The following is a 24474-nucleotide window of genomic DNA, read 5'->3' on the forward strand; positions in this document are numbered from 1 at the left end:
TCACCAGGAGGCAAGAGTGTTGGGAAAGGCAGTTGACCGGACCTCAGGAGACCATGGGCTCTGCTAGCCAGGGTCCCCTGAGTTCAGAGGAATTGAATGCATGCAGAAGAGGCGTGCTACCCCTCTCCCAGCGGTGGTTTTCCTAGAAAATCATTCCGAAGGCAAATCCTCCATCTGTAAGTGTGGGGATGGGCCACATTTCATAAGCATCAGGCTCGTGGTTTTTATCAGGAAGCCGCCTTTCACATAAACTGCTAACCCGTGTCTCTCGAACCCAGATTATATAAAATGCTAGAGGGTGCCCTGCCCCTGTCTGCCCCCCACCCCCGGATAAACTGGTTCCATGCAGCATTTGTTTATACAAAATGTCTAAGTGCCTGCATCTGGTTATAAAGTGAAGAGCTATAAAGAGCAATTTGCAGTGGTTTCTAGGGATGTCTGTGCAGGGACTTTCTCATGGGACACGAATCAGTAATTTCGCTACATGTTAGGCCTGATGTTTTTGCTATAGGCAGCTGTCGGGCCTGCCAACTGGCAGCTCACGGAAGCCTTGCTCTCACCCAGAGACAGAACAATTCCTGTCACATGCAGCAGACAATGGGCACACAGGCTCCGTCTGTTGCTTGATCACAGCAGCTGAAACAAAAGCTGCTTCTGTCAGAAGGCATGTCTGTAATATAAAAAGATACTCCTTTCTTTGATTTTCACTATCTGCTCCAGAAAGGCACCTCAAATTCCAAAAAGCAGAGCCCATTTTAGGATGGAAATGGCTCCGTTCTTCTGTTTTCATAATGGGAGACCAGAAGGAACCTCAAAGGATACTGGATCTGGTTTTAGGAGCCCTGGGTCCCCCAAATAAGCTCAATGACTGATACTGTTTGGGCAAGCCTCTCGGCCTGAGTCTCCTCACAGATAAAATTGGGGGTGGAGGGATATGGCTATGACGCTTCTCATTTGCAGAATCCAACACCATCAGGAAACTGATAGTCCTTTCATTTCGATTTTAAACTGTGCTCATGGAAATCACAAATCGGGTCATTTGTTCAAACCCTTAATTTCCAAAACTAGGGACTCAGTGTGGCAAAAACAGAAGAGAAATAGAACAGGAAGCCACACAGAAAACATGGGAACAGATGTCAACCCATGTAGTCTGTGACAGCCCTTCGGCTTCTAGAAGGTTCCTCACAGCCCCGTATGGATCCCATCCCTCACTGACTCCCCGCTCTGTGTTCTCAGGGCCTGGCCAGTCCTCGGTGCTCGCTCGGTGGATGCTTCTGTTCCCACTGCTCTGCTTCCCCAGGGGACCTTGCCCTCTCTTATGTAAGCCTCCTGCATGAGCCTTTGTGGTTTTATTTCTTTGCTCATACCCGCCGCTGCTGCGTCTTGGGATGCCCCTCCCCACACTCTGGCCGCCGTGTACCTCACGTCTGGTCAAGCGGCTTCACTTCCGAAGCTCACCTCCCTCCACACTCACCTCTCTCCTCCATCCAGGGGGTTTTGTCATTGGTTGGGTCTCAGATCACTCCGTCCACACCTCTGTTGAAGCATTGTGGTTCGGGGCGTGGGATCAGAAGAATTCCCCTCCAACCCAGCTCTCGTGGCTCCGGCTCTGTGACTTTGGACAAGTTACTTTGCTGCTTTGAACCTCATTTTCCTCTCTATAAAGTGAGGATAACAATATGTATTAATGGACGCTCTGGCATTTAAATGGAACAAACTAGCTGAAGTCCCTGATCTATAAAAGCTCTCAATATTTGATGGCTTCCTTTCCCTCTACCTTTTTTGGCATTTCCTTATTTTGTTACTGTACATCAGAATTCTTTGTGTCTGTCCCCCTTTTCTCCGCTTCTGGATTGCAAGCTCCTTGAGGACAGGAAAGGTGCCCTCCCTAACTTAATAATCCCACAGTACTTTGTAACTCCAAAGAGGTTAACAACACGTGATACACTGAGTGGAGCAAAGGTAATGCACATAGTCATTGCCAGATAGATGAAAAGAGAATGAAAATCTCAAGTTGTCAGGCGAGCCAGCCACCGCCCGGGGACAGTGGTGAAGTGGTGAGTTAGAGAAAAAGACCCATGCTTCTCTCCCCCACATGAGACATGAACATTCCACCCATTTTAATCAGGGCCTTAGCTAACACATTATGCACATTTCTTTCATTCCCAGCCCCCTTCTGCGGCCCACTATAAAGCATCATTCACCCATCCCACTCATCCCCTCCCCCTCACACTGGACAAAATGCAGGGAACCCCAAATGCCCACCCCAGCAGGATTTCACAGCGTGACCTTTAGTCTTTGGTGGCAGGGTTTCTTCACACACCCTCCAATGTCTTTGACCAAGTCTATGCTGAGTCCTCTGCCACGAGCCGTGGGACTCTCGGGCACGTCCAGTGTCCTTCCTCCGAACCTCTAGTGCCGGGGAAGTTTCACCCAAGCTGCCTTGCGCTGAGGAAGATGGACCTAGCACAGCAAGAAGACCTGCCATTCTGTAGGTCTGGGGGCGTTTATGCACTTGGCCCTGGGCTAGTGGTCTGGCCAGGGTGAAAAAGGGAAGTAATGCTAACGGCAATCCCTGGGCAAATTTCCCTTCATTTCTTTGTTTACACCTTTTAGGACAAACTCGTCTTGTGATGACTTTAGGACCTAAAAAAAAAATAAAAATAAAAACACCCAATATTCAATTCTGATTAGGTAAAGCTACAAGAGTTATAAAAACAGCACAGAGCTGAGGACAGATGAAACAGAGATTGACTAGTTTCCCCCGTAAGAGCTGTTTGACCTTGGAGAAGTGACTTAATGTCTCTGAGTCATTTTTGTATTTATAGATCTAAATCCTACGTGGCTGGGTTGTTATAAGGATCTGAGAAAATGAATACAAAATAGCTGGCAGGCACTGGGCTTAGGCCATTGGATAGTGGTGGTGGCTCCAGTCTTTTTTAAAATTGATTACTTTTTTTTTAAGGTTTTTATTTTAATTCCAGCATGGTATTATGTTAGTTTCAGGGGTACAATATAGTGATTCAACAGTTCGGTACATCACTCCTCAGTGCTCTTCATCCCCTTCACCTGTGTCACCCATCCCTCCCAACCCACCTCCCCTCTGGTATATTTTATTTTAAACCAGTACGCCCAGTTAAAGTTACTATTTTGCTTTCAACAGGAACATTTTTTTTTACTTGGAGCATACTTCAGAATCCATAGTTCTAAAAGACATAGATAAAACATTCCACCCAAGAAAAATAGAATACACATCTTCTTCAAGTATACACAGAAGAATCCCCTGGTTAAGTATTTATGACATAAATACTACAAATTTGGGACGCCTGGGTGGCTCAGTCGGTTAAGCGTCTGCCTCCGGCTCAGGTCATGATCCCAGGGTCCTGGGATCGAGTCCCGCATCGGGCTCCCTGCTCCATGGGGAGCCTGCTTCTCCCTCTGCCTCTGTCTCTCTCTCTGTCTCTCATGAATAAATAAATAAAATCTTTAAAAAAAAAAAATACTACAAATTTAAGAAGACTGAAAGCATAGGAGTTCTATTCTCCAACTACAATGGTACAAAACTAAAGATCAACAATAAAAGCTGGAAAATCGGACGCCTGGGTGGCTCAGTTGGTTAAGCGACTGCCTTCAGCTCAGGTCATGATCCTGGAGTCCCGGGATCGAGTCCCGCATCGGGCTCCCTGCTCGGCAAGGAGTCTGCTTCTCCCTCTGCCTCTGTCTCTCTCTCTGTCTCTCATGAATAAATAAATAAAATCTTAAAAAAAAAAAATACTACAAATTTAAGAAGACTGAAAGCATAGGAGTTCTATTCTCCAACTACAATGGTACAAAACTAAAGATCAACAATAAAAGCTGGAAAATCGGGCGCCTGGGTGGCTCAGTTGGTTAAGCGACTGCCTTCAGCTCAGGTCATGATCCTGGAGTCCCAGGATCGAGTCCCACGTCGGGCTCCCTGCTCAGCAGGGAGTCTGCTTCGCCCTCTGACCCTCTTCCCTCTCTTGCTATCTGTCTCTCATTCTCTCTCTCTCAAATAAATAAATAAAATCTTAAAAAAAAAAAGTCTGGAAAATCTACAATGTAAATATTAAATAGTTACTCTGTAAATATTAAACAACACCCTACTGCACAAGCAATGGGCCAAATAAGAAATCAAACGGCAAGGGCGCCTGGGTGGCTCAGTCATTAAACGTCTGCCTTCGGCTCAGGTCATAATCCCAGAGTCCTGGGATTGAGCCCTGCATGGGGCTCCCTACTCTGCGGGAAGCCTGCTTCTCCCTCTCCCACTCCCCGTGCTTGTGTTGCCTCTCTTGCTGTGTCTCTCTCTCTGTCAAATAAAATCTTAAGGAAAAAAAAAAAAAAGAAATCGAATGGCAAATCAAAATATGCCTCAAAAGAAAGAAGAAACCGCAATATTTTTTTTTTTTTAAGATTTTATTTATTTGAGAGAGAGAGCACGAACACAAGCCAGGGGGGAGGCAGAGGGAGAGGGAGAAGCAGGCTCCCCACTGAGCAGGGAGCCCGACGTGGGGCTCAATCCCAGGAGCCCGGGATCATGACCCAAGCCGAAGGTGGCCGCTCAACCAACTGAGCCACCCACGTGCCCCCCGCAATACTCTTTTGATCCAAATCTCAAAGAGGTAAGACCAGCAGATAGGCAAGGGGAGGAGCCTTTGCAATCTTTGCCTAAATCACCAGCCAACTACTTGCTTGTAGACTGTCTGTCTGGCTCACATGCTCTCCTCCGCCCTGCAGAGGACTGGAAGTCTCTGAACCGCCATCCCGGGGTCCCCGTTCCAGCTGGCTCTCTGTCAGCTATTGCCAGTGGGGGACGCTGCTGGCAGACTGGAAGGCAGGGGGTAGGTTTTCAAATGTGTTCTATTTTCAAATGTGTTCTTTCTGCTGCCAGCAGCACGTGTAGGGGTGGAAACCTGGCTTCATGGCCCCAGGGAGGGTCCCAAGAGCGGGGAGGGAGCCCCAGCAGCTTGGGGAGCATGGTGCTGGTGGGGCCGGTGGTCTCAGCAGCTGTGGTGGGAACACGAGCTCCTGCAGGGTGTTTGGGCCATGGGGGTTCCCATAGCAGCCCCAGCGGTCGTGTTTGGGGTTCTGGGTAACATTATTTTACCCCCCCGCAACACACACACTTTTCCCCTTACTACCCCAGGGATGGTAGCATCTGATTGGAGTTACTAATTTGGGGTAAACTCCCCCCTCCTTTTTATTAAAAAGACTTTTTAAGAACACTTTTAGGTTCACAGCAAACGTGAGCAGAAAGTACAGAGCTATCCCAGATGCTCCCTGATCTCTCTCTCTCACACCCACACACATCACCATCCCTCACCAGAAGGTACATTTGTTACGACTGATGACCTACACGGACACATCATTATCATCTAAAGTCCCTAGTTCACATTAGGGTTCACGTGTGGTGTGGTACATTCCATGAGTTTCACAAATGTATGATAATGTGTATCCACTATTATAGATAGTATCGTACAGAATAGTTTCACTGCCCTAAAAATCCTCTGTGCTCTGCCTCTTCATCCCACCCCCCCCAACCAATCCCTGGCAACCACGGATCTTTTTACTGCCTCCATGGTTTTTCCTTGTCTACAGTGTCATATAGTTAGAATCATACAGGATGTAGACTTCTCATATTGACTTCTTTCACATCGTAATATGCATTTAAGGTTGATGGCTCAGTTATTTTTAGCACTGCATAATATTCCCTTGTCTGGATGGGCCACGGTTTATTTACCCATTCACGTACTAAAGGACATCTTTGTTATTTCTAAGTTTTGGCAATTGTGAATAAAGCTGCTAGAAGCATCCTTGTGCAGGTTTTTGCATGGACGTAAGTTTTCAACTCCTTTAGGTAAATACCAAGCAGTGGGACTGCTGGATCTTAAGATGAAAGTATGTTTAGTTTTGTAAGAAACTGCCAAAGTGTCCTCCAAAGTGGCTGTGCCATTTTGGATTCCCAGCAACAACGAGTGAGACTTCCTGTTTCTTCATATCCTTGCAAGTTTCGGTGTTGTCGGTATTCCTTGTGTTGGCCATTCTCATAAGCGTGTACTGGTATCTCATCTCATGGTTCTCATTTGCATTTCCCTGGTGACCTGTGATCTTGAGCATCTTTCCATGTGCTTGTTTGCCATTGGCGTATCTTCCTTGGTGAGCTATCTGTTCATACCTTTCACCAATTTTTTGTTTTGTCTTGTTTTTGTTTTTTTGTCCAGCTTTATTAAAATATAATTGAGATATGACACTGTGCAAGTTCAAGATTTATAACATGCTGATTTGATACATTTATATGTTGTAAAATAATTATCACCACCGTGTTAGCTAACACCTCCATTATGTCACATAATTACCATTTATTTTTTGTAGTGAGAACATTGAAAACCTATTCTCCTAGCAACTTTCAAGTACATAATACGGTATTATTAACTATAATTACCATGCTGTGCATTAGATACTCAGAAGTTATTTATCTTATAACTGGACGTTTGTACGCTTTGACCAACATCTCTCCATTTCCCCGCTCCCCAAGCCCTTGATAACCACCATTCTACTCTTAGGACTTTTTTTGGAAATGCATGGTTTTCCTGAGTAATTAAGTTTCATTGATCATTAATACCTTGGAATTCACTCATTTACTCATTAATTCATGTATTCTTTTGAAGTGGGATTGAAGGGGGGCACTGCCTGGGTGGCTCAGTCAGTTAAGTGTCTGCCTTCAGCTCAGGTCATGATCTTGGGATCCTGGGATCGCGTCAGGCTCTCTGTCTAGCGGGGAGTCTGCTTCTCCCTCTCCCTCTGCTCCTCCCCCTGCCTTGTGGTCTCTCTCTCTCTCTTTCTCTCAAATGAATAAATAAAATCTTAAAAAAAAAAAAAAAGAAATGGGATTGAAGTTGTGTCCCTCCTTCCCAGGGAGGGGAGTGATAGTTTTATTGGCGTAAACCTTTTTTTCTTGTTTTAGAGATGTTTAGAGGTTGAACTGGTACGTTATGAAATGTACTAGCCAAGTAGAATTTTCTGAGTAAGTAGACCACAGTTCTCGAGGTTGGGTCATAGTCACTAGTACAGACCATTTGTTATGGAGCAGCAGAGTCCCAGAAAGCCTGGTGCCCTACCCACCTCCGTGGAAGCCTGCAAAGTCATGTTTGCATAGAGGTCTGACTCCACTGACCTGCTCTGCCTTAACTTTTCCTGTTTTCAATCTGTCCTTTTGTTGCTATCTTCAGAGAACCCCTCTTAGTTCTCAGCTTGGGGGCAGAAAAACCCATAAAGAGATCACGTTCACACACAATGAGTTTCTATCCAAACTCACCTTCTCTCTGACTGTCAGAGCCCCTGACGTTGGCACTTTTAGCTAATGTTCAGTCGGTGTACATTTTCTCCAGTCCCCGAGCGCTTCCAGCTAATGCATTCATTCCTTGGCACTGAGAAGCTCAGGTGAAAGAACAGTGCCTTTTGTTTTTACAAGAGGGAGACAGGATTCGCGTCTTTCAATCACGCAGCATTTTCAATTAAGCTGAGCTGAGTTCAGCAAACACTGTTCCACCTGGCATCTTTATTTTGTGTCACCAAACAACGTACTAATTATGCTTTTCCATTGAAAATGTAATCGTTTGCTGGTGATTCTAAACTCTATGTCTAGATTATTTCATACTGCATCTCTTTTAAAGGCAACAAATTCTGCCTTTCAGTCACCATTCTGCATTCAGCTTCTATTCTGCCCTTGCCCTATGGCAGCAACCACCCGATGTCTCTCACGCCCCCCTCGGGCTTCCCGTAAATACCTGTTGCACGGCCAGCCAGTCCTCGCCTTTGGAATACTGCCCGGTGGATACGGCTCTCTTACTCCCATGCCCTTGTCCCGAGCACCAAGTCCCAGGACATCCAGGCCATTCATTGTGTGTTGTTTTTCTGCTTCTCCAACCCCATCTTCTTCCACTTCCCCGTGTCCACTTACAGTATTTGGAAAGCATGTTCTTTTCTCTTTCTTGACTACCATCTCTTCTTCCTTTCAGATTATGCTTGAACTTTGTTTCTGCTACAAACAGTTAGATGACAGTTTCCCCTCCTCCCCCCCCAATAAGAGTCCCAGGTCTAAGGGCGCCCAGGTGGCTAAGTTGGTTAAGCGACCGACTCTTGATTTTGGGATTTTGACTCAGGTCTTGACTCAGAGTTGTGAGATTGAGCCCTGCATTGGATTCTGCGGTGGGCATGGAGCCTGCTTACAATTCTCTCTCTCCCTCTCCCTCTGCCCTTCCCCCATTGGTGTATGCTATCTCTCTCTCAAGAAAAAAAAGAAAAAAAAAAAAGGCCCAGATCTTTCTCTTGGCGTTTCTAATACTCTGCATATTCATTAGGTGTAATACCTGGCACACTGTCATAAACTTCATTTGGGTGTCCATGTGCCTACTGACCGAGAGCACCCTGAGAACAGAAAACCTGTATCTGATGCACTAATGCATTCCTAAAGACGAGCAGAGTCTCTGGTGTATAGGAGAAGAACTGGATGGCTGAGCTTGCAAAGCCTTCCATTTTTTTATACAAATCATCTTGAATTTATTGAAAGACCAGATTCCAGGCTCTTGCAGGAATATAAATATGTGGGAGACACACTTTCTGCTCCCAGGCACCCTAGGATGTAGGAGAAGGGGTACCCTACATCGCTACCACACAAATTCCTTCATTAGGACACTGCACGGGAGAAGGAGCCAGAGAGGAGGGGCAACTGCTCTAAGATGGCTGGAGCTACTAGTCAACGAGGCCAAGAGCGTCATGTGACCCAGCAACGGATAGTTGTTTTTCCAGAAAGACAACATGTCTTGGGTTCCTCTCGCATCCCACTGCAGGTGAGGCAGTGCTGAACTTTTCATTGAAAAATGATGATACAGCCCTTGCATAATTGGTTGTTCTAGCTGCAGATCCCCAAACGGCAAATTGCTCTGAGCTGAAAGGTTCTAGAAAATGAAATTTCTTGGGAAATTCACTGGAGATTCTCCATGAAAATTAACATGTCCAATTCTCTTCAGGTAGCAAACGTTAGGTATCTTATTATCCCTCCTCGGTAATTGCAGCCTTTGGGCTTTTTTGAGCTGAAATTACATAAAGGTAGAATGGAATCTTAGAATTGTATTACTGGGAGGAAATTAGAAAAGACTCCACGAATGTTTCATTGGCTGCTTTTAAATGTAAAAAGGTAGTGGATATGCGTATCTGCTACTCAACTCAAATCTCAAACTGTATGCATTCGTTTTCTATTGCTGCCATAACAGATCACTATACACTTACTAGCTTAAAACAACCCACCTATGAACTCACAGTTTTGTGGGTCAAAAGACTAGGATGGTTTTGCTGGTCCTCTGCTTAGAGTCTCAAGAGGCCAAAATCAAGGTGTTGGCAAGGCTGAGCTTTTCCAGAGCTCTGGGGAAGAACCTGCTTCTGGGATCATGCAGGTTGTGAGTTGAAAGGAGTTTTTGCAATTGTAGGACTGGGGTTCCTCTTCTCCTGTTCCTGGAGGTCACTTGCTTTTCTTCCCATGCTTTCCAGGTGGTCCCCCTTCAACAATGGGGGTCAAGTGCCCTCTCACGCTTTGAGTCTCCCCAACTTCTGCCACATCTCTCTGAGCGCGACCTGAGAAAATTCTCTGCTTTTAAGGTCTTGTGTGATTAGGTAGGTCCACCTGGATAATCCAGGATCCTTTCCGTCTTCAAGTCAGTAACCTTAATCACTTCTGAAAGTTTCTTTTGCCATGGAACACAACATAGTCACAGATTCCGGTTGTTAGATTGGGGACATCTTTGGGGAGCCATTATTTTACCTAAGACACTATATACATGTAGTTTGCCATAGTGTTAACATGTGGAGTTTACTCAATTTTTTTTATTTCTGTATGGAGGCCAATTAGACAGGTGTTAAAATAGAATGAAGACCGGGGCACCTGGGTGGCTCAGTAGTTAAGCATCTGCCTCCAGCTCAGGTCATTATCCCAGAGTCCTGAGATCGAGCCCCACATCGGGCTCCCTGCTCCGCGGGAAGCCTGCTTCTCCCTTTCCCACTCCCCCTGCTTGTGTTCCCTCTCTCGCTGTGTCCCTCTCTGTCAAATAAATAAATAAATAAATAAATAAATAAATAAATAAATAAATAAATAAATAAATAAATAGAATGAAGACCACCTGAAAATCCCTGAAGCAGACGAAAACAGTGAAGCCATGTAAGGGAAATGTACTTAATCTAGCTTATTTCATGAACATAAGCAAAATTTAACTTGGGTCAAGTCTTATAAATGCCTCTGATACTTGGAAATAAAACATAAGTTGTCTTCCTAAAATGGTCTAATATAATTACTTTTAGCCAATCCCCTGCAATTTGGAAACACCCATCATAATAGCCGATCAGGTAAAGTTTAAACAACTTTATCCTGCTCACTTTATAATCCATCCTGTAACAATGTGCCTCTGAGCCACTTGCCATCTTTGGGTTGAAATCTCCTTGTTTGCAAATGTTTTGTTTTCCATGTGATAAAATGTTCATAACAAGTAAATGTCTGAATTGTCTTTTGATGCAGTTCTATGAATGAATGTAGTAGATTCAAGCACATAATAGATGTTCGATAAATGTGATTCTGAAAGATACTGATGTGTTTGTTCGTATAACTCCACAGCTAGCCAATAAAGCTAGTTGAACCCATGTACAGACACCAAAACAGACATAATGATTATCTCCATACTCACTATCCATACTCACTCAATATTCCTTGGTGCTTCCCAAGGAATATTGCCATAAAGATTCCAGGTCAAAGGATGAAAGTTCTATTTTCTGATGCTAAGACAGAAGGCAAAGGAAGCCACATCACAAAACAGGGATATTATTGTCTCTTGAGTCCTAGATCCTCAACACTTCCTTCATCTCTGGATGACTCAGTCCACTTCCAATATCTATAAATATAGATCATGTGTGGGAACACTGCAGCCCATTGATTTTCACCTTGTCTTTCTGTGATGGCCACAAACTGTCTCCAATGAACCTAAATACTTAGAGAAAAGACTGTAATTACAAAATCAGTTTAACGGTGGTCAGTAAAGAGTAACTCACAGGACAATACCTGAGACATAATAAAAGTTGAGTAAATGAAGTTCAAGGAGAATGTATCAAACACCCAAACGGGGTTAGATTTCTTCTTTTTCTCCCATTTACTTCTCATGAAACTATCTAATCTGAAGATGCTACCAGCAATTTTGAAAAAAAAATACTGTTTTTAAAGTATTTTGCAAATATTTATTATCAGGTGATTTTTCTTTACCTTCAATGATATATGTTTTTAAGCACTCTGATTTCTAAATTCATTGCAGGGCTTCTAGTGAGCAAACACTATCCAGCAAGTCGGAAACAATATGATGAAACATCACCATTGATATTACTGGAGTTGACTGCTAGAAATTAAGTTTTTCACAAAATGACTACAAAGTTTGCAGTGGGTGAGTTCTCTGTGCTTGGTACCCCACATAACAATAACCAAATGTGATTGGCTTTTGTATCTCTCAACAATAATTGACTTGGTTCCATTTTCCTTCGATTATTACAAATGCAAGATTTCAAGTCCCACAACTTGCTAAAAAGCATCCCTATTTGCCTGTGCTTCTTTCTCTCCCTGAACCAAGAACAGAGCTGCCACCCACATGTATGGTAGTGACTAGCTCACACTTATTTAGAGGCTGGGTGGGAGGAAGCATGGAAGGAAAGTGGGTCATCCCTTCTCCGCTGTTATATACAAAACCAAAAACCAGTTTCAAAGGCCACTATTTAAAATAAATGGAAAAAAAATTGAAGGCTTCCCCCCCATAGTTCAGAAATATAATAAAAAGTTATACATACCCAGATTTGTCTGGTTTTACCCAAACAACACAAAGTAATCAACACAAATCCCACATTTCTAGTCTCCCAGTTGGACTGGCTCCGGAATTGGGTGAATCACGCTGCATGAAGAACAAGCCCACTCCATTCATACAAACAAATTGTTTTTGTTTCTCCTTCATCACTTGTCGGAACAATAGAGTCAGACGAGCTGGCTGACTGTTCAACTTTCTTTAATTCACTCTGAATTTTTTAAACTGATTCCTTGATAGATGATTCTTGGTAGGATTTTGAAAGATTGGGTTGGAAGGATGGACTAAACCCCTATCCTTAGCTATTTATTTAATTCTATGCTATGGGAGATACCGATTCATTATGAGAGTTTACAGCATAAGCAGGATCTCTATTCTGCATATCAGGACTAATTGAGATATTCCTTCTGTAACATTTATAAGTGCCAGATCTTGCTGTAGTAGGTGTATTGAGAACCGTTTGTATATAGCCCTTTATAATTCATAAAGCACTTCCGCATTTTTGTATTACCACAAAACACCATGAAATGTATGTTTCATTATACCAACTTTACAGATGAGAAAATCGGGGCCCAGAAGTTTTAGATGACTTGGCTTTTGCCAGGCAAGAACCAAACCAAGCTTCGTTCGATACAAAGGTAGAATTCTCAATCACTGTGCTGTCCCACCTTGCAAAGGGACTTTTCTCTTCTTTCCCCCCTACCTTCCCACTTACTCTCTTCCCTACCACTTTTCCTCAGAGGAGGAAGCATCCCTTTTCTTTGCAAAATGACCAGTGACCTCCAACTTTCTCCATGTGCATGCTCTGGTCCCTTTCTCACGGTCTTTGCCTTCAACTACCAGTTTTCAAACCCAGGCTTTAACAATGGGCCTAACACGTGCCTGTCTCTGTGCTCAGGAATGAGGGAACAGAGAAGATGTGACCCATGACCCACTTTGGAGCTTTACAGACCTCCTGGGGAAAGTGGCTATACACACTCACTCGGCCTGCACTTACCGAATGTCTGATGTATACCAGGTGTTATCCCGGGCCCCGAATACTCCACGGGGAACACAGTAGACACAGGCCTTGAACTCAGGGAGCTGACAGCTATCAATAAAACAGAGCTGACAACAGATGCTTCATGAAGTTAATGTGAAGATTGAGTGAGACATCGTATTACACAGTGGTGCTCAGTAACAGCCCAACCCACCCCTGTACTGTTTGTTGCTAATGGGCTGTGAACTCCAGAGCTGGTGAGGTGCAGCCCAATTGAAATATACCAATTTCGGGTCAGACAACATATTTAGGTATTTCCTTCTGAGAAGCAGAATTAAACCATAGAATACATTACTAGTGTTGCTAATATTTTAAAGTGCCCGTGATAGGGGCTCCTGGGTGGTACAGTTGGTTGAATATCCAACTCTTGGTTTTGGCTCAGGTCACGATCTCAGGGTCCTGGGATTGAGCCCTGCATCGGGCTCCATGCTCAGTGGGGAGTCTGCTTGAGGTTCTTTCTCCCTCTCGTTCTGCCCCTCCCATTTGTGCTGTCCCTCTCTCTCTCTCTAAAATAAATAAATAAATCTTTTTAAAAAAATCAAGTGCTAGCGATAGAAATTAAAATACTACTAGTTTTTGAGTATCTACTTTGTGCCTATTGGACTAGATGATTTATCATGCATTTTCCCACAGAACAATCTTGTGAGGGAAGTATGTTTATCTCGCTGCTATAGAAGGAGAGACTGAGGGTCAGGAGATTAAGTAAATGGTTCAAGGACACACAATTTCATCGGTTCCAGTTGTGAAATATGCACCCACTCACACTGATTCTCAGCATGGTTTTCTCCCAGGTGGACTCAGAGATGCCCTCAAACTCATAAAGACTTCAAGTGGAATTTTAATGCACAGTGAGATAAAGGGGGTGGGAGGAAAGAAGCCAACAATCCCTCAGAAAGTTCAGGAAAGAGTAGAACCTACAGATGAATCACTGTTAGGATTTTCCCCCTTCTTTACAGGAAACTCAATTTGTCAGACAAGAAGAGGTAGAGAAGCATTTAGCTGTCTCCCTGCAGCCCAACCAGGTCTGAGGAAATTGCTTCTAGAAGTGCAAATTTGGCTTAAAAGCCTGTGGGCTGACAAAAAGCTATTTAGACTCCACTAGAAAGCTCTGTTGCCTATTATGTTTGTGTGAAGGTAAAACTAAGAGGAGATACTTGGGATTTAAACATATTGACCCTTTCACAGCCCTGAGTATGCACGAGGTAGCTGAAAGACTTGAGAAAATCTCAGGTTTGGTTCCCTGCTCCTGCAAGGTAAGGCTCCAGGGTCCGCCGGGGGAGCCCTGGCAAAGGTCATGGAGCAACTGCACCAAGAAAATTTTGTATGAGTCCCCAGCACGGCAGTGCTAGTTTGTGGTAACCAGACCTGAGTTCAACCTTCTCTCTACCAATTAACCAGTGGAATGATCTGGTGCAAAAATCACTTCCTGAAGCCTAGAGTTTCTTCTCCATTAAAGGAGCTCTGCAGGGCTTGCCTGGTAATATTGTTGTTAGAACTGAAAAGTGGTATCAATGGGCTCCTCACAAGAGCACAGTACATGGTCATTAGTATTGTTACTATGACTATTATTACTATCATCATCACCATCATTTTTTGGTATTCTCTTCGCCTGAAATGACTTGGCCACTGAATAACCTTTTAGACAGCTTTCCAAAATAGCATCTGTTAGGGACTGAATGCCCCCCTCCATTCATATATTGTAGCCCCAATCCCAAGGTGACAGCATTTGGAGAGAGGGTCTTTATGGAGGTAATTAAAGTCACAAGTTACATGAGGTGATACAGGTGGGCGCTGATCCAATAGGATTAATGTCCTTCTAAGAAGAGAATCAGAGAGCTGGCTCGTACTCTCTCTATCCACCATCTGAAGACACAGCAAGAAGGCAGCCATCTGCAAGCCAGGAAGAGGGTTCTCACCAGGAACCAAATCAGTTGGCATCTTGATCTTGGACTTCCAGCTTCCAGAACTAGGAGAAATAAATTTCTGTTGTTTAAGTCCCCTGGCCCGTGGTGGTTTGTTGTGGGAGCCCTGGCTGACTGATACACCATCTCCTACAACCTCAGAAGAGATGTGTCTATGCAATGGTACTTCTCTGCTTCTGAACTCCGTAGTGTGTTTCGCCTCCTTCTGTGACGGCCGACGGTTTCTGACCTATATCACAGGCATTTGAATGCACGTCCTCTGTCCTAACAGAAGGTGAACTCACCTCAGGATGGCCAGCCTGCAGCACAGAGATGGACATTCCTAGCAGATGCTTAGCAACTATTGAATACATCAGTGGGTTCACTGAGATATGTTGCTCACAATGGTTAATATTTGCTTGCTTTAGGTAGATAGCACTTTACTTGTGCTGTCCTCTGTAGTTGTACTTAATGTGACATGTTGGGTCCGTATTACATATACAAATATCTGTCTCCATCCATAGGCGTTAAGTGTAGTAACCTATCTGTTGTACCCTGAGAAGCATCTGGAACTCTGTTTAGGTTAATATGACCGTGGAAAGAACATCATAATAATTTGGTAGGTTTGGCTGGAGGCTGGAGACATTTTATTTGCTGGAATTTCAAGGTTGGTGGGAGAGGCACAAGAACCTGGCAAAGAAGCAGACACTTCCTGGGGAGCTAGACAGAGCCAGAAAGTCAAATGCTAAAAACACTGGTGTTGGAAAGGTGTCTGGCAGCCGGGGTGGTGCCTATAAGGGATGGTAAAAAACCATACAGGAGTGATGAGACTTTCAAATTTTCAGAAACATTTACTAGATCCGTAACACTGGATCTTTAACTCAAGTGATTTTTATTGTTTTTTTGTTTGTTTGTTTGTTTGTTTTTTTAATGAGAATGAGTAAAGGGGTCAAATTTTGGACTCGGTCTGGGGCATTCAGAACCAAGAGAGTAGGCACAATACCACAGGAGAAATAGAGGTAAACAGTAGGAAGAAAAGCCAGAATTCTCAGAATTATCCACAGGAGTCTGTACTCATTCAAGCCATGAAATTGGGTGTTTGAACCAAGCTTACCTGAACCCCCAGTGATCCCAGATGACATCTGGCTGCACATTCAAGGAGCTTAGTAAAGAGTTCTGGATGAAAAAAAAAAAAAAAAGAGTTCTGGGTGCCTGCTCTGAGCAAGGCCCTTGGCTGAGCACTGACAATTCAAAGATAAGACATGGTCCCCACCCGGACCGTGAAGATGCTGCACACACAGATAAGGCAGACGGTGTAATTGCTTAGAGATCCACATTCTTCTGAAAGCGAAATAGCCATCTGCATTTAGAAGCACAGGGTGGGATGGAAAATGGATCAGAGATGGAGAAGAGTGCAGAGGAAGAGGTCGGCACTATTTTCACAGCCTTCACAAAAACCTGGGTATGTGCTAAGATCCATGTCCTTAGGTCTATTATAAAGATAAGCAAACAAAAACCCAGTACATGGAATTGATTTAGCCAAGGCCACACCCTGATGGTAGAAATATAGGGACTACACCACGTCTCCCACTGCTGGGCAAGAGGGTCTGGGGAAGAGGGTGCAGACACCGGGATGCCAATACCAGGGTCACCAAGAAGGCACCCCTTTGCAAAACCCGAGATCATATGAAAATGAAGAATGAGGAAGGGACTTCACAGAACCCTCTTAGAGGTCTGAGGGGGTCCATTCATCATGCATATTTGGAATGACACATGCTCAACCACAGACACGTTCATTAGTATGTAAAGGTACTCCCATTATCATGCCATGGTTAATGCAACTTAGCTTTGCCTTTTTTTCTGTAGCTTTCCCCCTTTGTACCTTCCACCTCACCTGATCTCTTCCATATTTTCCTGCATTTTCATATGCTTTCATTCACCCCCTTCATTCATTCACTCACTCTACAGATATTTATTAGGCAGCAATTATGTGCCAAGTATCATACCAGTTGCTGAGGATGAAACGAATGAATAACAACAAACAAACAAACACAAAGATTCCTCATTTCATACAACTTACATGTTCTAATGGGAGGAGATCAACAAAAAGCACTGAAGTAACAACCAGTCAAAAGATAAATTTTGTGGGGAAAAGTAAAGCAGGAGAGGGGGTAAAAACTATCAGGGACAGTGAGTGAGAGTGGAGATGCCTGGCGCGCAGTAGGATGATCTGTGAACAGATACACACACACATATATCAAACTTCCGGCATTGTTTTGTAAAAATGAGGTAATACTATATGCACATGTTCTACTGCTTTCTTTTTCCAATCAATAATGCCTTATAGAAACCCTTGCCAAGTCAATCTGGTTAGCTCTGATGCATTTCTTTGAGTGGCTGTATAGTGTTCTAAAATGTGAGTATACCAGACGTTATTTAGCTTTTCGGTACTGATGGGCATCCTTGAATTATTTTATTTAATTCTTATAATGGTCCAAGGTGATGCCGGAGAAATCAGTGGAGCTTGGAGCCAATGTTCACATTTTCTTATAATACAAATGAGTGCTATTAAACACAGCCGTGCTATAGACAAGGCTTGCAGTGGGGGGAAAGGGACTCTGCTTTTGGTTTCCCTTAATGTGGTCTCACCTCTTCCTTATCACCCCATAAACTTGAGGCTGGCTTTGACTTTGTTCTTGTGGGGAGCTCCTGGGTAGACTAGAAGCTGTAAAAATCTAGAATCAAGTAACAACATCAGAAAAGATCTTAGAAGTTAGCTGGTCTGATTGCCTCAGGCTCTAAGTGGGCAAACTGGAGACCTACAAATAAGAAAGGACTCCCTGGGATGTCTGGGTGGCTCAGTTCGTTGAATGTCTGACTCTTGATTTCGGCTCAGGTCATGATCTCAGGGTCGTGAGATCAAGCCCCACATCGGGCTCCATGCTCAGGAGGGGGTATGCTTATCCCTGTTCCTCTGTTCCTCCCCACTCCGTGATCTCTTGCTCTCTCTCTCTCTCTCTCTCAAATAAATAAATAAATAAAATCTTAAAAAAAAAAAAAAAGGACTTCCCAAGGTCACACAGGCAGTTTGTGACAAAACCTAAAGGATATACTCATATCTTTTTAATTCCAATTTAGTATAATTTCAAGTCTCTTTTACTCCAATATATAGTGTCTGTTTGTACAGACACTGCAATATGAGGGCTCTTCCCAGAGGAAAGAGGAAAGCAGAGGATGGAGGCTTACCTGGGAGATGGACCGGGAATGCATACGTGTGTGTGTGTGTGTGTGTGTGTGTACGTACGTAAGCAGATGCAAAGCACAGATGGAGGAAACGCAATCTGGTATCATCTGGGAAGACAGAGGGATACAGTAACAATAACTAACTTTGTCTATTCCTGTTCCTTTCAAGCAAAATTTCTAAATAATACCAAGAGGCATAAGCATCCCTGATGAATCTCTGGAATAAGACTTTAGATGTCAGCACAAGACCAGGCACACTTGTGTGCGCTCTTAACCAAATCCCAGACCCACAAATAAAAAAGAAAGAGAAAGGGAACAATTTCCCTTTCTTGTCAATAAAACCGTACTTTATACCTTGGCTCTTGGAGGGTTAGCATAGATAAGGAATTGTAAGAAAATGTAGAGTGGGAGGCAACAGATCTATATTTCAGAGTAAATCTAGCCCACTTCCTGAAGGAAATAAGTTCTTAGTTTTCCGAGATGGGAGACACCCATTGTTGGGAAGCAAAAGTGAACATTTTTCTCCTCTTTCAAATGGCCTGTCACTTGTCATTCAACAGTAAACATTCCCAAGGAGATTTTTCACCCCAGAGATAAAAATCTGTGTTCTCTCCACATGAAAAACCTTGCATTTTTTTCATGATCTGTGTCCCTTGCAAAGTATCACTGCTAATAAGAGCACTGTTAAGTTCTGCCTTATAAGTTTTATATCACTGAAACTGTCCAGTCAAATTGAGTCTGGGGAAAGTTATTTTTAGCAAGCTTGTACTGAATTACGACTCGCATATTTTTGAAGCATTCCTTTTGGTCCCCATCTCCACTGCAGGCTGAAAAAACTATTAGTAGGAAAAAAAGAGACAAAACAAAAACAAAAGCAGAAGACAAGCAACGACACCTTCGATGGGTATTTTATTTGCATTTACTCATTGACCTCCTATGTGCCAGCTAGGTTAAGTTTTATCCAAACAACAATCTCTCAAAGAAGATCTTATTCTGGTTTTGGAGATGAAGCATGAGTACCAAAAGAATGAACTTGTCACAATAGAATCCTCCGGAACTGGAAAGAAAAGCTGTGTGTGCACAAGGCTCGGGAGTTCCCCACCGAACCACACTGCTGGTGGAAAGTAGTGTGTCGGAAGCCGTTCACTTTCAGGATGGGTCCCAGGCACCTGACTTAGAATAGCAACTATGGAAAACAATCAAGGAAATGAAATCCCCTTGGGAAGAAGCAGCGAATAAAGCAAGGCAACATGGGCGTTTTCCTGGATGGGCCCCTTGGGCTTCTGGGAAAACATGACCACAAAGCAGAGGGCCTGCCCGGCATTGTGCAACCTCCTTTCAGAAAGGGAAGGCTCTCCTCTCCCTGGCCTGGGCTCCTGCAGGCCTTGCATGACAGTCCCCTTCTCTGGAGCTGGCTTCTCGAGCTCAAGTTGTATGGCAGCAATGAACTTGGAGATCCCAGCTGTCTGGCCAGACAGACGGCCAGCAAGTTGTGAACAAAGCAATCCCACTCCCTCTCTTCCGCTTCGGTCTGAACGAGACAAAAATGACAAAAATGCTCACGTTGCCAGGGATGAGTCTGTGGCCTAAGCTGGCTGTTTGGAAAAGCCCGCTCCCACAGCAGCTGTAAATCACGAGGCGGCCTCTCTCTGAGTCCCACGGCAGCCAACGTGCAGAGAATGATTTATCAGGCAGCTTCTAGCATAGCTTAATTTTGGGAGGCAGGCAAAGGATGCCAAAAGGCTTTAAAAGCTGAGCCAGGATGCCCTGAAAGAGGAAAGCGGGGGACACTTCTTTGAGGAGGGGGGCCCATGAGACAGCTGGGACATCTGGGGCTGCATGTGGTCCTCCTGGGAGCGGGGGCTCCAGGCAAGCTTCCCCACACCCCACCCCACCCCACCCCACCCCCGCCCACCAGCCGTCCTGTGTCTGCATTCAGAAATGGGAATCGCGGGGAGGTCCAATCGGGAGACAAGAATGCTTCTTCCTCTCCCCTCCCTGAACACCCCCTTTCCCCACATGCTTCCTTAGACAGGAAACTTTAAATTGCCGGGATGGGCCACCCTAATTGCTACTCTTTTAATAACTCGGTTCACTCCTTGAAGTCTCTGTAAACATCTTGGAAGCAGGGTATAGTATGGCAAGGAAAGGAAGCGTATGCTCACCTCTCCTGAAGGGACTGGCTTCTGGGGAATCAGAAGAGTGAGTTGATCAATGCCCCCTCCCCCTTAGCCCTCCTCTCTACAGCCCCCCAATACTTAGGTACTGCTGTCCACAGGTGTCCACTTAATTTCCCCTCCCCCTGCATTTAGCAGATGATTTGCCTTCCCTCCAGCACGCATGCGAGCAGAGAACTTCAGGGCAGCCTAACCTGCGAACTTCTCCTTTACACCTTCATTCTGGAAAGGACATAGAGAAGCCATTTCATTCTGTAAGTAAGAATTTTGAGAGAGGGGGCCCGTGGGTGGCTCAGTCGGTTAAGCGTCTGCCTTTGGCTCAGGTCATGGTCTCTGGGTCCTGGGATCGAGCCCTGAGTTGGGCTCCCTGCTCAGCGGGAAGCCTGCTTCTCCCTCTCCCTATGCCCCACCCCCCGCTCATTCTCTCCCTCTCTTTCTCTCTCTCAAATAAAGAAATAAAATCTTAAAAAAAAAAGAGAGAATTCTGAGAGAAGTCAAAAGGTAGAAAGATTTGCCCGGAATAACTCAACAAGGCAGTGTCAGAGCAAAAAAGGCAGCGCCAGCCTCTCGTGGGACCAGCCCGGGGTTCCCTGCTGCCCCAGAGAACCCTGGGCTTTCCCAGAACAACCATCCCGCCTGGAATCTGTGGATCTGGGAGCCAGCCTGTCTGCAGCATCACATAAGGTTTTTATCCCTTTCCTAGCATCTCCATTCGGAGTAAACAAGTGGAAAGAATTATTTGAAAACCAATGAAATAAAATGGAATTGGGAAATACTCGTAAGTTCCTCTAGGCTCCTCTGGGTTTTTCGAAACTTCTGTTCTTTTTGGATGATTGCTTTCTTTTACACTGATTTGGGAAGTCAGACACCTATCGTTTGTCAGAACCCCAGGTCCTTGATTCAGAAATAGGTGAGAGGGTTTGAGAGGTATTTGCTGGTCGGTGGCAGACACAAGAAAAATTCCTATTTCATCTGCCATCAAACAACAAACTGTCAGAATCTCCTTCTCTGGGAGGGGATGGGGCTGGGGCAAGGCAGGCCATCTCAGCAGCAAAATGACGGGTTGAAGGGCATTGAGTTCTTCCCAGGGCATGATAGGCCCGAAGCAAGTGGGAGAGAGACACAGCCAAGGCCAAGACCAGGCATGGGAACAGAGCTTAAAGGGATCAGTAGCAGTTGCAGGCCAGACCCAGGACCAGGTGGAATGGAGTTTGGAAAAAGCATGTCAGGACCCAGGGAAAGGACTGTCTGTCTGTCCTGGGCCCTAGAAGATGTCTGCGGCTATCTTCAAGGACTCCTGGGTAAGTCAGTCTTTAGGGAGTGACTGAATGCCAGGGGTGGGGGATTGACATGAGAAAGTAACTTCTCAGTGAGAGAAGTGATATGTTAGGAGGCCAAAGATGACTTATAAATAAGGCACAGTTAACCATGTTTTAATATAGAGAAGGTTTCCTGAGAATATCTTTTTTTTTTTTAAGATTTTATTTATTTATTCATGAGAGAGAGAGAGGGAGAGGGAGAAGCAGGCTCCCAAGGAGCTCGGGAGCCCAATGTGGGACTCGATCCCAGGACCCTGGGATCATGACCTGAGCCGAAAGCAGACGCTCAACCATCTGAGCCACCCAGGCGCCCTATTTCCTGAGAATATCTTAACTCTGAGATGTTTTGGTGCAAGGCATTCTGGGATTTCAACTACAACTGGCTTCTGAGGAAGGAGAAGGAAGGATTAGAAAATCTACATGGAGTAGGATGGGCAGAGGGAGCTAAGGTGGTCTCCACAGTCAGCCCCAGTTGGGGGGAGGGGGGCCAAGGGAAGTCCAGGGCCCCATCAGCTAAAGAGACGGTCTGGATGTCCGTGCTACGTGGATGGTGAGGATGGTGGTGAGGGGGTGACAGTCTGGAAGGTAGAACGTGGTGAGGAGCAGCGGAGTCTGGAGGGTAAAAACAACTCAGTGTCTAGGTACCGATTAGAGCTTTCCACCTTGCAGGCAGGCAGGCCCTGGTTGGATTTCTGCCCATATCATTTGCTAGGCTGGTGATCTCGGGCAAGTGATCTGAACTCTGAGTCACATTTTTCTCAGCTGGAAAATGAAGATCATTATTTTTGTCTCCTAGGGTCGGTTTAAAGATTAGACATGGTGATGTTGGGGATGAAGTGATTGATAGAACAGGGTGGAGGAAGACAGGAGGTGGGAGGAGGAGGAGGAGGAAGGAGGAGGTCGAAGATGAGGAAGAGGAGGGCCACGGTGGAGGTAATGGGTGTCTTAGAAGCTGATGACACCAAGGTCCATCCTGAATAGACCTCAGCACAGTGAGAGTTAGCAGGTCTCATTCTGCACCCTCACACACCACCCTCAGGGTGAGACTCCTAAAATCTGATAGAAATATTGTAGCTTGAAACTGGCTCAGGAGCTCTGTTCCAGACAGGATGATTCCAGCTGGAAGAATCTGTGGCAAGGTAGGGGTTGACAGTGTTTACCATGTGGAGATTTTACTGATAAAGCACAATGACGTGTGGCCAGCCATCATGTGATATTCAGGATCTCTGTGCATTTAGGTAATATAATAAGAACACACTGACAAAACATAAGCCTCACTGCAAGTCTTGAACCCTATTTAGGGAGGAGGTTGACATATTTTATTCTATGGATCTCATCCTTAAAAATACTGTGTCTACCTTTTAAGCATTTATTTGATAGTTGGCACAGGGGGTGATGGAGGAAGGCATGCTATTTGGGAGGAAAATCAGGAATGTGAACACAATACTTTTGATTCCTTACTAGGAAACCTGGCATCTAGGCTAATTATGTTGTGATGATGTAAAATTCACTCTGCATTTGTTGAATGCCCACACAGTTTTATAGAGGGCACAGGAGGGAAAGAGTTATATCACCAAAATGAACTAAAATCTTGCTTTCATCTGTACCTAATGCACATAATGGAGAGAGAGTATGAGGTAAAGGGGAAAAGTACAGAGTCAGGAAGCCCAGAGTTTCAATGCTGACCGTCAGCTTACTAACTTCATCAGTTTGAGCCCGTTGACTAACCTCTCTGAACCTGATTTTCATATTTAAAATAAGACAACAAAACTTCATTTAAAAAAGGTATGAGTTAATTTCCTTCAAATGCCTACCATGGAGCCTGAGCAAATAATAAATATTCAGCAAGTGGTTAATCACTCAATATGAACTTGTTTGAGTGAACTAGGTGATGAATGATGACCTCTTTCAGCTCCCCAAAAAAGGTTTCCATGAGAATTTTAATCCAATTTTCATCAGTCTCTAAGTGCTATCACATAATTTTTTCTGCCCGCTTAAATAATGTAACGTTTTCTTCACGGTGCAAGATCATCTAAGAAAATAATAGATACTTCCTGAGGGGTTTTCTATAAATATACATGTTCTCAGGTTTTGTACTCTTCTGTTTTCTGACTCCATAATTTCTGAGCTGCTACATTACATTTTTATATCCACACAAAATGTCTTATTTAACAGGAAGAGAGGATGCACTATGTGTTAGTGGGCGACGGGACCCGTAGTTCCAACGGGAGACCATGTCACTCATGACCTCGCCACTCTGGATCTCACTGTTCTCATCTGAAAACAAACAAACACTAAGAAATACCTCCAAGAGGCCTTTCTGGTCTTCCTCTCTGAGCCACTTTTCTCTCAAAAAGCATTTTGGCGGCCCCTCTCTGGATCTCCGTCAGGACTTCAGGGAGACCAAACGGGAGCCATGTTTTTTGTTGTTTTCGTTTTTGCTTTTGAGCAGTTGTAGCCCATGCAGTTGTAGGGATGTGATGGGGTCTTTGTGGAGGAAAAAGGAAGAGCAGGATAGTTGCTTGTTTGGTTGTCAGAGAGAGAGAGATGGAGCAGTGTGCTGCCTGTTAATAGGACCCTTCAATCCGCGGGACCCCTCCACACAAAACCAACACAGACACTATTTATCAGCATCTTCTTGCACGGGAAATGCATCGAGACACTCTCCTCAGACACTACATCAGTTTTAGTGAAGATCTGAATGGAAAGCAAGGAGGCCAGTGAAAATAAAAGCAAAACAAAAGAAAGGGGCACAGAAATTCAGAGAGAAAGGCCAAATGACAAAAAGATAGAAAGAGACAGAAAGGAAGACAAAAAAAAAAACAAAAAACTGGAAAGAGATTCAGAGTACAAGCTGAAGGAGACCTCGACTATTTTCACATTAAGCATGTCTTT

General features: G+C 44.5%; 1 long non-coding RNA gene across 1 annotated transcript in view; it reads left to right on the forward strand.

Moving 5' to 3' along the window:
* Positions 1 to 14207, forward strand: part of LOC129046092 (uncharacterized) — a 217818-nt gene extending 203611 nt beyond the window's left edge. Inside the window, exons 3-5 of the long non-coding RNA XR_010405387.1 lie at positions 8709 to 8867; positions 9565 to 9687; positions 11367 to 14207. This is a non-coding gene — a long non-coding RNA (uncharacterized LOC129046092). The remainder of the gene's footprint in view (positions 1 to 8708; positions 8868 to 9564; positions 9688 to 11366) is intronic.
* Positions 14208 to 24474: the final 10267 nt, after the last annotated feature.

The sequence above is a fragment of the Mirounga angustirostris genome, unplaced genomic scaffold, assembly GCF_029215605.1.
Source record: "Mirounga angustirostris isolate CCGP_5_RB_7025 unplaced genomic scaffold, mMirAng1.0.hap1 SCAF_10, whole genome shotgun sequence".
NCBI classification, from domain to species: Eukaryota; Metazoa; Chordata; class Mammalia; order Carnivora; family Phocidae; genus Mirounga; species Mirounga angustirostris.